The sequence below is a fragment of the Solanum lycopersicum genome, chromosome 4 (assembly GCF_036512215.1).
Source record: "Solanum lycopersicum chromosome 4, SLM_r2.1".
NCBI classification, from domain to species: Eukaryota; Viridiplantae; Streptophyta; class Magnoliopsida; order Solanales; family Solanaceae; genus Solanum; species Solanum lycopersicum.
The window spans coordinates 8,112,191-8,128,588 of record NC_090803.1 but is presented as its reverse complement, the minus strand read 5'-3'; the positions used below and the strand labels follow the sequence as shown (position 1 = coordinate 8,128,588).

General features: G+C 29.8%; 1 long non-coding RNA gene across 1 annotated transcript; it reads left to right on the top strand.

Moving 5' to 3' along the window:
* The first annotated feature begins 486 nt into the window (after positions 1–486).
* Positions 487–2,939, top strand: LOC138348266 (uncharacterized). The gene is made up of 3 exons (XR_011220577.1): positions 487–597; positions 1,712–1,789; positions 2,664–2,939. It is a non-coding gene; the product is annotated as an uncharacterized lncRNA (long non-coding RNA).
* Positions 2,940–16,398: the final 13,459 nt, after the last annotated feature.

Genomic DNA, 16,398 nt, shown 5'->3' with positions numbered 1-16,398 from the left:
TTTTTATGTTCTCATATTAGTGGATTCTTAAATGAGGGCCAAGCATATGGTATCTTAATCTCATGCATTGAATAACTTTCTGAGTGGGAGTGACTTTCAAAAATGTCCAACGATCTAAATTATTATATTGTGTGAAGTAGGACTTTCATATATTGAGAGTGCATTTGAAACATGAGGATACGAATAATTCTATTCCTTAATTTTGGCAAGATAAATTGATCTTGTAATTACTTTGTAACGACCCTTTTGGTCGTTTTGAGAGTTAAAGCCTTGTGTTTTATAAAATATCTTCCGATAGATTTAAATGGGTGTTTTGGACTATTCATAATTATAATTATGAAATTAGTGGGGTAATTTTAATAATTTATTTAGTTGGTGGTTAAAGAAAATAACATTAAAATTCGTAGGATTTAATATTTAATAACCCATAATTTATCCCCATATAATTTTTACCCATATATATATATATAAATAATAATAAAAATTAATTAATTAGTTAAAGAAATAAGGGTTGTTGTTATTTAATATTGAAGATAGGCGGATGCCCTCTTCTTCTTGTTCGTAGCGCCGCCGACCACTTTGTTAACAAGATTACAGGTAAAATCCAAGCCAAATCCAAAATTATGTTATAAATACTTATATTTGGTTGCCATTAATTTCTTTATTATTATTGTGTTAAAGGGTTTTATTAATTGGATTATAGGAAGTATATAAAGAAATCGGGAATAGGTTTTTTTGGACAACATGGTTACTGGATATGTTAAATTATTAATTATTAGTTGGATTGATGATAAGCTAATGATTAGAGAGATGGATAAATTAAGGGAAATTGGAATAAGGTTTCTGCCGCCTCTCTTCTTCGATGATCGTATGATCCTTATGAAAACAAATGGACTTGAGGAAATATAATGTTGCTGCGGGGGAATACGCTAGTTGGAAGAATTTGTCATGACAACTTTTTATTTACTGTTCGTGGAATAAAGCTAAGTACAAGCATTAGGGTACAACTTATTTTCGTTACTGTTATTAATTATAATTTGGTATAATAAGTAACATTTATGATTAGGTAAGATATTAATGTTTGAAAACAAGAATGAGCAAATCCTAGTTTTGGTTATATAGCTTTTGGAATTATTTATCGCTAGTAGTAGTATCAATTAATGTCCCTCTTGAGTTTGCATTAGTGTAAGATAAATACAAAGTTCAATAATCTTTGTAGGAACATGGTGATATAAGAAAGTTATAGCTTGTAAGTGTTAGGAAATTGTTATTTTCTGTTGATTGGAGAAGAAAGGGGGTTACACGGGTTTCTCAATTATTTAATATAGGTTTGATTGATTTTGTTATTAAAGAATTGGATTAAAAATTTGTAGGCAGTCACGTGCATTTAGTCTTGGCATTAATGTATGACCTCATAGTGGACAATTAATGATTGGAAGTGAAGTAAGTTATAACAATTACATATTTATATTATATAGATTGAATAGACTTGCAAGAAAGTAAAGATCATGGAGACTGTATAAAATTTTTAGCATCTTGATAGGATTTAAGTTATGTATATTGAGATAGGTAATCAAATATTAGGTGTATCGAATGATTTGAATTACATGAAAGTTATGTTAAATGGAGGAATAAGATTTAACGGCTGGACATATAGTAGTATGAGTGTTTATATACTCGTTAATTTATGAATTATATATATATTTGATAGATTGGAAGTGTTCGGATGCATCCAAGAGAGGAAAGACATTGGAGAAGTAGTTTGTTTGACTTCGGTTCTTCGGTGCAGGTAGGTTATGGTTTTCATGCTATTCGTAGTAAACTCTTAATAGCGAATGATATGTGTTAGTAGTATTGTGAACCTTCTATATGCTTAATTGTATGCTTGCATGAATGATGTGATTATGTAATTATGAATAAATAAGCATGATGAAGCTATTGAATCCCAAATCTTGAAAAGAAAACCCTAATCTACTTTGTTAATGATGATGCCTTGGTATAAAAGAAGGCTTGATGAACGAAAGTAGTGAGATTAGGGGATCGAGTGTCACGTTCCGGTTCCAAGATAGTATATGAGGATCGGAGTGTCACGTTCCGACACCAGAATAGAATATGGATCGGGTGCCACGTTCCGGTACCAGGATAGTATATGAGGATCGGAGTGTCACGTTCCGACACCAGGATAGAATATGAATCGGGTGCCACGTTCCGGTACCAGGATAGAATATGGATCGGGTGTCACGTTCCGACACCAGGATAGAATATGGATCGGGTGCCACGTTCCGGTACCAGGATAGTATATGAGGATCGGAGTGTCACATTCCGACACCAGGATAGTATATTGAGGAGCGGAGGGTCACGTACCGACACGAGGGGAATAAAGATAATGAATCTTGAAAAATGTTAATATATTCAATCTAATGAACTGAATTCCCAAATGAGTATGATGAGGAGGCGTGAGTCCTCATTGATGTGCTTGGTGTTGTAACCAAGGGTTATGGTAACTGTAAATGCTGCATACTAAGGATATTAGTTGATTTTCTGATATTGCTTAATATATACTGTTTTCTATTTTGAGTTGGCCGATGATATCTATTCAGTACCCGTGTTTTGTACTGACCCCTACTTTTATTGTTTTCTTCTTGTTTATTTGTGGAGTGCAGCAAACGTGCCGTCATCTTCGACTCAACAGTAATTCAAGCCAGTCTTACTACATCGGAAATTCAGGGTGAGCTAATGCTTCTAGCTTGGACTAGATCTTCTTTTTCAAGTCTTGATGCCTTGAACTTCCGGCATGGACTATCTTCTTATGTATTTTTAGCTTCCTAGAATACTCTTAGTTTAGTAATTTGATTATAGATGTTCTTGTGATGATGACTTCCAGATTTTGGGGAATGATAAGTTTTGAGTTATAGAAGTTGATTATTTATTTTTATTAATGAGTTTAAGTCTTCCGCATTACTTTATGTTGATATTATATTGAAATGTTAAGGTTTAGATTAGTTGGTTCGCTCACACAGGAGGGTAAGTGTGGGTACCAGTCGCGGCCCGGTTTTGGGTCGTGACATACTTAAACATATTTGAGATACAATTTGAAAACTATATATATTACTCAAAGTTGACCTCAAATTTATTTGAAAGTAGTTCATTTGCATAATACTAATTGTTCGTACCAACTAAAGTCAAGACATTATAAACCATGAACTAATTCTTTTTTCAATTGTTTCATTGTATTTCTAAAAAATAAATAAAAAGAAAGAAAGATATTTTTTATTGAACTACGTTCGACCTGATTCCTAAGAGGATACGCAGGTAGCCCTTCATTGAGGTTCGGTCCAATCACTCAATAAAATAATGATCAAGCTATTTTAAATCTTCAAAGGTTGAAACATGACATTGTAGCCTATAGTATGTTAAAAAAATAAGAAAAAAATAAGAGGGTCTTATGAGTGAAAACTCTAACGAGAACCATAAGACGACAGTAAGAGATAAGAATGTCTACTTGGAAAAAAATCACGAATGACACCATTTATCAAATGATGACGTTCCGTCTTGACATTAGCACAATAAGATAGAAATAAAGTTATAGAGTGAAAGAACTATAAAGACAAATCATGCAAGTAATTCGCTATAGACAAACGCCGCACTGATAAGTTTTTGAATCCTTGTCTCTCATTTAATATGAAAATAATAATAAAAAAAAAATTATTTTGTTTCTTAATAAAATCTGGGGCATTTTATTTTATTTTTAAATTGGTCAATGTACTAACAAAAATAAAATAATATTAAATAATAATAATATAAGTAAAAAAATAACCCTTATCCTATTTTTTATATTTTCACAAGGCACAATAACCCTTAGTTACATAGGGCACAGTAATACCTATCCTATATTTTCATATCTTCACAGGGCACAATAACCTCTGGTTGCATATAGGGCACAATAACCCCTATCCTATATTTTCATGTCTTCACATAGCATAATAACCCCAGGTTGTATATAGGGCACATAACCCCTATTTTATTTTTCATATTTTCACAGGGGACAATAACCCCTAGTTGCATATAGGGCACAATAACTCCTATCATATTTTTCATGTTTTCACAGGGCACAATAATCCCTGGTTGCATATAGGGAACAATAACCCCTATTACTATTTTTTGGGTCTTTACAGGGCACAATAAACCCTGAATTGCATATAGGGAACAATAACCCCTATTACTATTTTTTGGGTCTTTACAGGGCACAATAAACCCTGAATTGCATATAGGGCACAATAACCCCTATCATTTTTTTTTATGTCTTCATAGGGCACAATAACCCCTGGGGTTGCATATAGGGCACAATAACCCCTATCCTATTTTTCATGTCTTCACAGGGCACAATAACCCCTGCATTGCATAGAGGGCACAATAACCCCTATCTTATTTTTCATGTCTTCACAGGGTACAATAACCCCTGGATTGCATATAGGGCACAATAACCCCTATTATTTTTTTCACGTCTTTACAGGATACAATAACCCCTGGATTGCATATAGGGCACAATAACCCCTATCATTTTTTTCATGTCTTCACAGGATACAATAACCCCTGGATTGCATATAGGGCACAATAACCCCTATCCTATTTTTCATGTTTTCACAAGGCACAATAACCCCTGGTTGCATATAGGGCACCATAACCCCTATACTATTTTTTTTATGTCTTCACAGGGCACAATAACCCCTGAATTGCATAAAGGGCACAATAACCTCTATCATTTTTTTTATGTCTTCACATGGCACAATAACCCCTAGTTGCATATAGGGCACAATAACCCCTATCCTATTTTTCATGTCTTCACAGGGCACAATAACCCCTGAATTGCATATAGGGCACAATAACCCCTATCCTATTTTTCATGTTACAATTATCTCTGGATTGCATATAGGGCACAATAACCCCTATCATTTTTTTTTCGTGTCTTCACAGGGCACAATAATCCCTGGATTGCATATAGGGCACAATAACCCCTATCATTTTTTTATGTTTTCACAGGGCACAATAACCCCTGGATTGCATATAGGGCACAATAATACCTATCATTTTTTTATGTCTTCACAGGGCACAATAACCCCTGAATTGCATATAGGGAACAATAACCCGTATCATTTTTTTTATGTCTTCACAGGGCACAATAACCCCTGGTTTCATATAGGGCACAACAACCCCTATTTTATTTTTTATGTCTTCAGAGGGCATAATAACCCCTGGTTTCATATATGGCACAACAACCCCTATTTTATTTTTCATGTCTTCAGAGGACACAACAATCCCTTGATTGCATATAGGGCACAATAACCCCTATCATTTTTCTTCACAGGACACAATAACCCTGGTTACATATAGGGCACAATAACCCCTATTTTATTTTTTATGTCTTCAGAAGGCACAATAACTCCTGGGTTGCATATAGGGCACAATAACCCCTATTTTATTTTTCATGTCTTCACGTGGCACAATAACCCCTGATTGCAATTTGGGTACAAAACACCCTTTTTGTCTTATTTTTTTATATTTTGTATTAGGCTACAAAAACATTATTTTTATTAATAGTATAGACTTTTATAGCTTTCATCAATAACTCACAAAATTTCCTAGTGCAAACTAGGCAGAAAATTTTGTTTCCCGTGCAGGTTTCTACATAGTACACAAATTTGCAGTTCAAAAATAAAAGAATTCATCATTTCAAGAAAATAAATTTTCAAGAATATTATGCGGAAGAGCGTTAGTAGCTGAAGTCAAGTCATGAAGTTTCAAGTCTTAAACTCAGATGTCCAGAGCAAAGGGCGGGAATCGATGAACCTACCAAAGAGGGTGAAACGATATCTGAGAATCTAAAATGAAGACTTAGCACTATCGGAGTAATTAGGATTTCATATCTTTCCTTCTGCATTTTTTTTTATGTAATAGCTGGAACTACGAACCAGAATCTCGACAAAACCTCACTCGACTACCTAACTCATTGGAACTACGCCTGACTCCTTATCATCAACTTAGGATAGGTAGTGTTTAATAGTTAGGACACAGTCAAACCTCTTCTCTTTTATAAATTTTACACATTTTTGCAATAAATATTTCAGTAAAAAATTAGTCACATTGTTCACGTCTTTGCATGAAAACTCTTCATGTTTTCAAGCAAAGATGGGCATACTGTGAACACCTAATTTTTTTACCAAAATATAAAGATTTCACACCAATTTTAAAAAAAGTTATATTTAAAATAATAATAACTAAATTGTGTAAATTAATTTAATAATAAAAAATATGAATTTATGGTATTTGTTTTAAATCTTCAACTTTTATTAATGGTAGAAGAAGAAAAAAGAGTCCTAGATATTCAAATTACCTTCCCCTTATCTTAATTAACCTTAAACTCCCAAAAACTAATTTTCCTATTATTTTTATTTAGTAGGATAATTATTTAATTATTTTCTCAACCATAATTTCCTCAACAATATTTTAAATTAAATCCTAATCCCACTCTATTATGTTCCTTTTAATTAGCACCAGACTCTCAGCCAAAAATATTATAAAAGAACACATTCGGTTGAGAAGAAAAAAAGATATAGAGGTAAACACAGATACAGAGAAATACAGAGAGGAAAAGAGAGAAATACAGAGAAAGATAGAGAGCAAACAAAAAGAGTGAAAAGGTGAATTTTATCTGGTAATCTGAGGTTTTGTTCACGGTTTCGGTCTTGCGGCTCTTTAAAGTTAATTAACAATTATTAACTTTGGAAATCAGTAGATCGTAGCAGTTGTTTTTGTGGTATCTATTTTTGCATCGAGGTAACTCTAAATTCTCGAATTAATTAAATAGAATGTTGTATGAAAATTTGATGTTTATAATAATCATATGAAGTTTTTTTTTAATAGTATCAATATGTGATGCATGTTGTGATTTTTTTATTTTAAAATTTATGAATGTTCAGGAAAACGGGATAAAAAATGTTTCTTGCTATAAAAAAATAATATGAAATAAAATATGTATCATACATTTTTTTATTATTATTATTATTGTCTAAACTTTTAGATGCTATGTAATTGATTTTGTTTAATAAGTTAATGTTTTTCTAGAGAATAGTTTTTTTATTTTTACTAAAAAATAAAATTTATAAACTTGTTAGATTAGGATGTAAACTAAAATTTTTAATGAATTAGTAATTTTAAAAACTTATGTGTGATTCGTTTCAATTTTTTTTTTTTTACACATTATTTGGATTAAAAATTATCTTTAGAATAAGTATAAGATAGTTATCTAATTCGAATTATTAAAGTTTATTATTGAGAGAATAAATATTATTCAGAGTAATAACTAAAATTAAAAATAACGAGTGAAAGAAAAATCATAAGAAAAAAAAAACAAAAGAAGACAGCATAAAAAAAATAACAGAAAAAAAATACAGAAACTGAAAAAAAACAACGTGAAAAATAAAAAAAAGAAAAGAAAAAGAGGAAAGTAGAATGAAAATAAAAATAAAAATATAAAACTAATAAAATAAAAAGTAGAAACTAAAAAAAAAGAACGTAAAGTAAAAAAATAAAAAAAAATTCTTAAAAAAAAAAAGAAGAAAAAGACGAAATATATAAAATAATAATAAAATAAAAATAATGATAAAATAAAAAAAGAGAGAGAGAAACAGGTTTTACAAAAAAAAAAAGAAAAAAAATATAAAATTTAAAATAAACAAAAAACGTGCAGAAGAAAAAAAGAAAAAAAGATTAAAAAAAAAGAAAGGAAAAACTTTGTTTCATTAAAAAAAAATAACATTTCTAATCTATTTAGGATTTCTTGATAAAAACTAACTTCAAATCTTATAAAATTTATTTATTTTTCTTATTTTTTTTATCGAATAAATATATATTCCTAAATTATGTTGAACTCAAAAATCTCTTTTCCACACGAACTCTAATTTGTAAAAAATTCTATAATAACATATAAAAAAAATACAAATATATATATAAAAAAATGTATATATATACGGATGTTTCATGTTTAAAATTAATGGACGCATAAAAATAAATAAATTTAAAACCATTTAAAATAAATAAGCCAATTTCAAATAAGTTTAAAATAATTTAAGGGTGATAACAATTTTATTATTAATTAAATAATATAATGTCCAAAAATTAAGTTAAGTCATACTAAAGTTAATAAAGCGACCGTGCTAGAACCACGGGACTTGAGGGGTGCCTAACACCTTCCCCTCAGTCAACAGAATTCCTTACCCGGATTTCTAGTTCGTAGACCAATAAAAATAGAGTCAAATTTCCTTTTGATTAGGGATTTAAATAAGGTGACTTAGAACACCAAAACTCAATTCCAAGTGGCGACTCTAAATAATAATTATCCCTTTTCAAAATGTCACTTTAATTGGAAAAACTCTTTTTCTTTCGAAACAAAACATCAAAAAAATAAAATTGAGAGAGAAAAAAAAAGGGGCGTGACAAAAGTTATAATTACATGTTATCACGAAAATAAAGTATGGTGAACTAAGTTATACTAGTCCAACAAGACTAAAACGAAAAATAAAATCAAAATAACTACAATTATGAACCTCTTGCTTTAATCTTTAGGTATATAGTAAAAACTAATAAAGCGTTCTAGTGTGAAGTTGTTAGAGTACTAATAATTTGATATAATTATAGTGTCTAATTATATATTAAATTATTAGTATTTAATGATTAGGAAGGGTAAAATAATAAATTATGACGTCTTATTGGGATATCATTTTATCCAATAACCCAATAATAAAAATCGATACCGAACCAATAACTCAATAAAAATTTTTATAAACACATTAATAACCCAATAACAATAACCTAATAACATTTTTTTCGATTTGATTTATCGATCGATTCAGTATTTTCACACCCCTACTCGTGATACACTAACATGCAACATGTAAGGATATAAATTGGAACCCCTAATAAAGAACTTTAATTTAAATATCTGTATATAAATAACATAATTTTATTATACAAATTGTTGTAGTTGTGTATATCAATTGAATTTGTATAACTATGAACGATAACACACTAATTATTCATACATATGCTTGATGTTAATTATAAAATAAATACAATTATTTGAGATTACAATTCATTTATTATGTTGTATGACTTAAATTATTCAAATATAAAAATAAAAAATAAAAATTTGGTTATACATCAAAATCATCTGCTATTTGTTGATCCATTTCAACATAATCGTCGTTTTTGAGTCATTTTTGCCTGAATATGCTTTTTGTACAATTTTTTTACAAGAATTATCAAGTTGGAGTCATTTAACGTTGTATTGATAGGATCATTAATAAACTTAGATTTAACCTCTTTATATATTGTGTTTCAATCAAAAGTTTTATATTTCGCAGTAGAATCTGTAAATGATTCAAAATCTTGAGTTTAATCCAACGAAAAAGATGGATTCTCAATCAAATTTATTGTGTGCAAATGTATACCTCTAGTGATTCAATTTGATGAAGATTCTTCTTTTATGATTAGACTGATTGTTCCAAAGGATTCTTTAGTTGTCGAATTATGAAAAATATTGAAAGAAGAAGGGAAAATGCACAAGCACCCCCTCAACCTATGCCCGAAATCCCAAAGACACACTTATACTATACTAAGGTCCTATTACCCCCCTGAACTTATTTTATAAGTAATTTTCTACCCTTTTTAGCTTACGTGGCACTAGTTTGAAAAAAAAAGTCAAACATCGTTGGGCCCACAAGATAGTGCCACGTAGGCTAAAAAGGGGTAAAAAATTATTAATAAAATAAGTTCAGGGGTGTAATAGGACCTTAGTATAGTATAAGTGTGTCTCTGAGATTTCGGGCATAGGTTGAGGGGGTACTTGGGCATTATCCTAAAGAAGAAAAGATTATACAATTAAATAAAAATCAAAACTAATGAAAATTAAAAAAAAAAATTACCTTATTTTGCAAGATTGTGAGATTTAGAAAGGATGATCCAAAATTTAAAATTTTGATCAGTTGAGAGATTAAATTGAGAATGAGAGAATTAAGGAGTAAATTGATGAGTGGGTCGAAAGAGAGAGTGAAAAAATTGTACAAAAGAGGAAATGTGAATACACACGTCTAATACAAAAATGATGGAACCCATCTTAATCATTATCTTACACATTAGTCATTTTCTTATAATTAATTAATATTATAACTATAATATATAATTAAATAATAAAAATTAGTTTAATTACATAATTTTCTCTTTCTTTTAAATCAGTTAAAAGAAAAAGTAGAACAAACAAAATTCTAAAAGAAGAATCGTTTTGAAGATTCCAATTAGAATACATTTGCCACCGTTGTCCGTATACCTAATAATATGCTTAATATTATGATTTTTTCTTAATAAATTTTTTATGTTATTTATAAAAAACATAGTGCCAAAGAGACTGGAGAAATTTAATACACTTTTATTGGCTGTGATGGCAGGGAGAATATCATATTAATAAATAATATATACTATACTATTAACTATATAGTCTCCTCCAATTTATTTTTCTTTTGTCAAAACTCAACTCAAAAAATCAATAACGTACGTCGGTTGTGATTTTATTTTTCCTCAAAGTTGTCCAGATTCATAATGCAATAGTATATTTGTAGACTTAAATATTTTGGACCAGACAAATATCAGGTCTTAATATAAACAACTTGATATAATATTTTATATACAGAAATTAAATCTCAACGTCACATGAAGAACTTGGTAGAAACTTCAGCAGGCCAATTTGAAGACAACGATTAACGTTTTATATTTATGGTCAAATACATACGTAGGTTCTTAAAAATGTTCGATTTCTACCTCAGATATCTAAACTGATCCAGATTCTTATTGAATCCTTAAACCCCCAATAATTTGATCCTTTTAAATATTCTTGGTTGATGTGAAACCAAATTTCAACAAATTATTTTTGGTAATTGAGCACGTGAGATGAATCTTCCCCACATGAAAATTTTGACCAATATACTTCAACCAAATTACACGTCAGCGCCACATGTTAAATCCTCAAACCTAAAAACCAATTTCCCCCCAAAACACTTCTAGCTCGATTTTAGACGAGAAAACCTTAAGAATCGCTCTCTTTCAATGACTTGATAAATGAATTCCAATCATTCTATTATAACTCATCGGATGTATTTATGACAGTACTACTTCTTATTTTCTTTATAACAGAATATACGTAATGTACAAAATAAGAGTATGTACATTAAAAACATAAATGACAATTATATTTATGTATTACCATTATTTATAAAATAATACTGTTTTACCTATTTTATTTAATTACCACATAACACATATTAAACTTTACATTATCTTAATGTTTTACATTAGTTGTTTGAATTATTTACATGGTATTGAAAAAATATTTTAATCTCAAGTACAGGATCCAATTTATTCACATACATGTAATATTCTAAATTGTGTTACATGTATGTTGTGCTTAGGGAATCAATAATAACCCTTGTATAATTTGACCTATTTTTGCATTGTGTAGGAATAAATTTGTTTTACCCCTTGTGATAAATACCTAGGCACATGTACTGAAATTAAATACTTTTGTATTAAATAAAAATAATAATGACATAGTTAAAATAATATTGTAAACCAGAAGCATTTTTTTCCCCCAACTATTGAAGATGACAAGTGAAATAACATATTTGAACTTAGCTTCTTCCCATTTTAAAATTAAGAGCCTATTTGAATCAATTTAAAAAAGGGCAACTTTCACATATAACAAATAAAAAAATCATATTTGTATGTTATAGCAAAGTTTGCATAATTGTGCTATATAGCAAACATGAAAGTATAATTCGCTATACATATACAGTTGAAGCAAATTGTATAAAACGAAATGTATAAAACAAGAAAGAGAAAGACACTTGAGCAGAGAACTATATAAAAACGAAGTGTATAAAACAAATTGTATTATTGTAAGTGTATAGAACAATTATATACAATTTGAATTTGTATAAAATGAGAAAGAGAGAAAGACAAAAGAGACTTGACAAGGAATGTACAACTGAATCGAATTGTATAAAACGAGAAAGAGAGAAATTAGATACAATTTGAAAATTGTATAAAACGAAAAAGAGAGAAATTAGATACAACTTGAAAATTGTATAAAACGAAAAAGAGAGAAATTAGATACAACTTGAAAATTTCATAAAACGAAAAAGAGAGAAAGACAAAAGAAACTGGGCAGGGGAGTATTTTTATTGTACAATTATAAGTGTATAGGATGAAAATATATGTACTTGCATGTGTGTATACAATTTTCTCACGCTTTATACAAACAGAAACGCAATTTATACATTTCGCTTTTGTTTGTATAAGTGAGAAAGGCGAGGGTGACGAGCGAGATTTGGGAGAGTGGCGAGCGAGATCTGGAAGAGGGGAGAGAGGGGAACAAAAATATATGTATTTATACAATTTTCTCTGCTTTATACAATTAAAAACAATTTTTATACACTTGTGTTTGTATAAAAAGTGAGGAAGCGAGCGAGAGAATGGAGGAGAGTGGTAAGCGAGATATTTGGGAGAGAGGCGCCTAACGATTTTTTGCAAACGTTTGCTATGGAGCACAATTAAATCAAACCCTAGCTACTCCATTTATTTTAGGTTATTATATACAATTTTCCCTTTAAAAAAAGTAGCTTATGCGTAAAAATAAAAAGTTTTTAAAGTCAAAAAACAAAAGTTGGGGGACATTTAATTTTTATTTTGATTTATTTTAAGTTATTTTTGACTTCGTCAAACACTTCTTAACTTGATATAATTTTTTTTTACTTATTTTAAGTCATTTTTTATATATCAAACACTTCTAAAAATAAAAAGAAATCGACTTAAAAGCAGGTTTTGAGAAGCACTATTTTTTTTAAAAAAATTATTATTATTTTTTCCGATATAAGATTAAAATATAATACATGTAAAAGAAAATCGTACATATAAGAGCTTTTCTAAAAATAGTACAACAAATTATTCCAGCCATTTTTCAGATCTGTTTATTTGATTGTTCAAAAAGAACAAAAAAAACACAATGCATCTCCTTTTTCATATGTCGGGAATGTCGTTCTGAGCTAAAAAAAAATATTTTCAAGCTAATCTGTCAAATCATATATTCATTTTCTTATTAACCCACTGTTCAAAATAATTGTCACTTAATTACATTTTGATTTTAGAGACTTATAATTTCCATAAAGTTCAGAACTTTATTTAATTAAACTATTTAAATCATTTATATATTTTAAAATTATGTGAAAAAATTGTATAATTAATAATTTTCTTCATATCAATATGATTTTAAAATATCAACCGAAATCATATAATTGGGCATACTCCTAAAAAAGTGAATTCTAACGAACATTTGAAACCACGAAACACAATAAAAATGAATTAACGAGACGAATTAGGAACAGGAAATATACACTGTAAAGAAAAACAGGAAATATACACTGTTAATGGGACACACGTTCCACTTTCATTTCATTTCATTTCTTTCTCTCTTCCATTTCAATCGTTTCTTTTTTACTTTTACTTTCTCCTCCCAACTCTTTCTAGCATTTTTCTACTTGTTACTAATATTTAACATAATTTTATTTTTGTACTATTTTTTTCTATCCGACATCTACATTAAAATTAAAGTATTTTAAATTTGAAATTGTGTAGGGCTTTATTCGAAGAGATATACAATCTATCAAAAAAAAATTTCATATTTAAAATTTAAACTCGAGACTTCTAATTAAGTAAGAAATAATATCATTCTTCACCCCCATCATATATTTGAGGAAAACCCAAAATGGGTGTCTAGAAATATTTAAATTTAATTTTGTTGAATGAGTTTTAAAGAATTGAACAAAAGTGCAACAGCAACAAAATAATAATTGTGAAATCAATTTTTTGTTTTTGCATTTATTTTCTAATTTACTTCTTTTGAATGAGTTTTAAAGAATTGAAGAAAGTGCAACAACAACATACTGAAGTTTGGATCACTAAAACATACTCAAGCATCCAATTATATGAAAACAAGAAAGATACATCAGACAGTTTAAATTCAAAACTTTTGAGTAAACAGTAGCAAGGATGAGTTATGTATTAATACAAAGTTGGCGTTACCCAAGGTGGAGGACAAAAACGACTCAGGGAACACCATTGTAATGCGGCTGAATGCTGCCATCTGCTAGGTTGAGCACCCCCATGTCCAACCCTTCTCCTTCTTCATAGGCTAGGTATGTTAAAAAAAATCGTTTGTGAAATAAATATGATTGGGCTTGATTCATGGAAATTGACAAGCTTGGACTGAGAGAGAACTATTAGCACCTAGAAAAAAAGTCGTGTCCCCTAATTCTCTGGTTTCCGTCATTATGCCAGCAGCTGAATCGACTTGGAAAACTCAAAAATTGGTTGTCCCATATGTGTACTCATCATCATCATCATCTGGGATGAGCTTTTATGGTATCCTGTCACGATCATCTTTGGATAACCTTAAATGAACACCATCTCGCAAAATTACAAATAATGATCCTAGTGATTATACAATGTATAACTACTGTTCACGACGAAGTTGAGGTGGAAGTGGCATGTGCGCTACGATATGATATTTAGTGGGTTGAGGGCCAACAACATCAGCAACATAAAAACTATCAGATCACCGGAATAATCCATATCATAAATTTGTCCATTAAAATATATTAAATCATAAAAAGTCGTACGCACGCGATCAGTTCCTTGCAATGTAACTCTAGTCCATCTAATATCACATGGTCTCCAAAAACTTAGGTTCTTAAATGCTCCTTCAATGACCATGAGAAGGTAGTCGGATGTATGAGAAGGACTAGCGGACAAAACTGCCTTGTAAAAAAAGTACATCTTCAAGTCAGTACGGTAACAGTTGTATTCTACGGTGATATTTTGATGGGGTAATTCAATTTCAACACCAGAGAATGGATGTAGCATACTAATTCACCTTCCCCTACCATGATAAGCCAACCCATAAACTCCATACACCGTTTTCTGCGGGCTTTCAGAATCCTCTTGTTCAAAATCATGTCATTATAGAGGCTGAAGAATTTCCAAATGGAATTTTCTTCATCATCCTCTTCCTCTGCTAGCATCAACCAAGAATCTCTACAGAGGTAATTATTGAAATTGTCCTTGGTGGACACAGAGTCCAGGATTTGCAGACAGTGCCAAAATTTAGATAGTCTTCAATGAGATTCAAACGCCTAGCAATTAGAACAAGCAGATCATGTTGAAGTTCCGACCAATCAGCCATTGAAAACCCAGCATCAACTCTTGCGCTCTCAACTATAGGGAATACCAGCCGCCATGTATAGATAATAATCTAACCAAAAACCCTACATCCACCGGACACATCTAATTCCAATGGAAATCTTATTTTGTTATTTTTAGTAGAAATTGATATAATATTATATATAGGATCCTTCAAAATTTGTATGTATAATCTAAGATTTAATCATTTCTAAGAAATATAATAAATTCATTCCAACGATTTTATTTATTTTTTACAAAAAGTTGCAACAATTAATTGCGACATACTTGTGTCTTGATGATGTTTGATTTAAATAAAAATAATTAATAAAAAATATTAGTTATTTTGTACGTGAAAATTCATTCTTGACATTATTAAATTAAAAATTAAAATTAAAATACGAAGTCATTGTAAATAACTTGATTATCATAAAGAGAGACACATGATTAGAGCAAAGAGGTCCTTTAGAAAGCTAGTAAAACATGAAATAAAGAGGTCCGCATAAATAAAATTAGAGTGCTATAAAATAAAATGTTGCCTTTGTCTCACCTATGAACAAAATCAAGTCAATACAATAGACTCTATAACATACACCACCCATGCTAATCAATGTCATAATATAATACTACTAATAATGAACAATGAGCATCTTGAGATATTTCATTTTCTTTCAAAAGTAATTTAACACACTAGAAAGTCACTATGTTCACCAGAGATTATGTCCGACTCAGAATTAATTTCGTACTTTAAATGTAGAGCTAAAAAGTGTTCGTACTTCAAATGTAGAGCTAAAAAGTTACTTAAGATCGGTATGGGCAGTGGATTTCAAAACCGCACAAAATGTCTGCAGCAAAAATATGAGTACATAAAGTACAACCTTATGATCCAGTTAGCTTACATTCAAACAAAAGAATAAATATCCTTGACTTCACATCTAATTTATCGAAATCATAAGCAATTATCAAGCAAAGGAGGAATATGATTTGTTCCAACATATGTGCACAAAGATGTCTGTGTGAATGAAGATATATTCAATAACTGGAAAAAGTTCTTTTTGA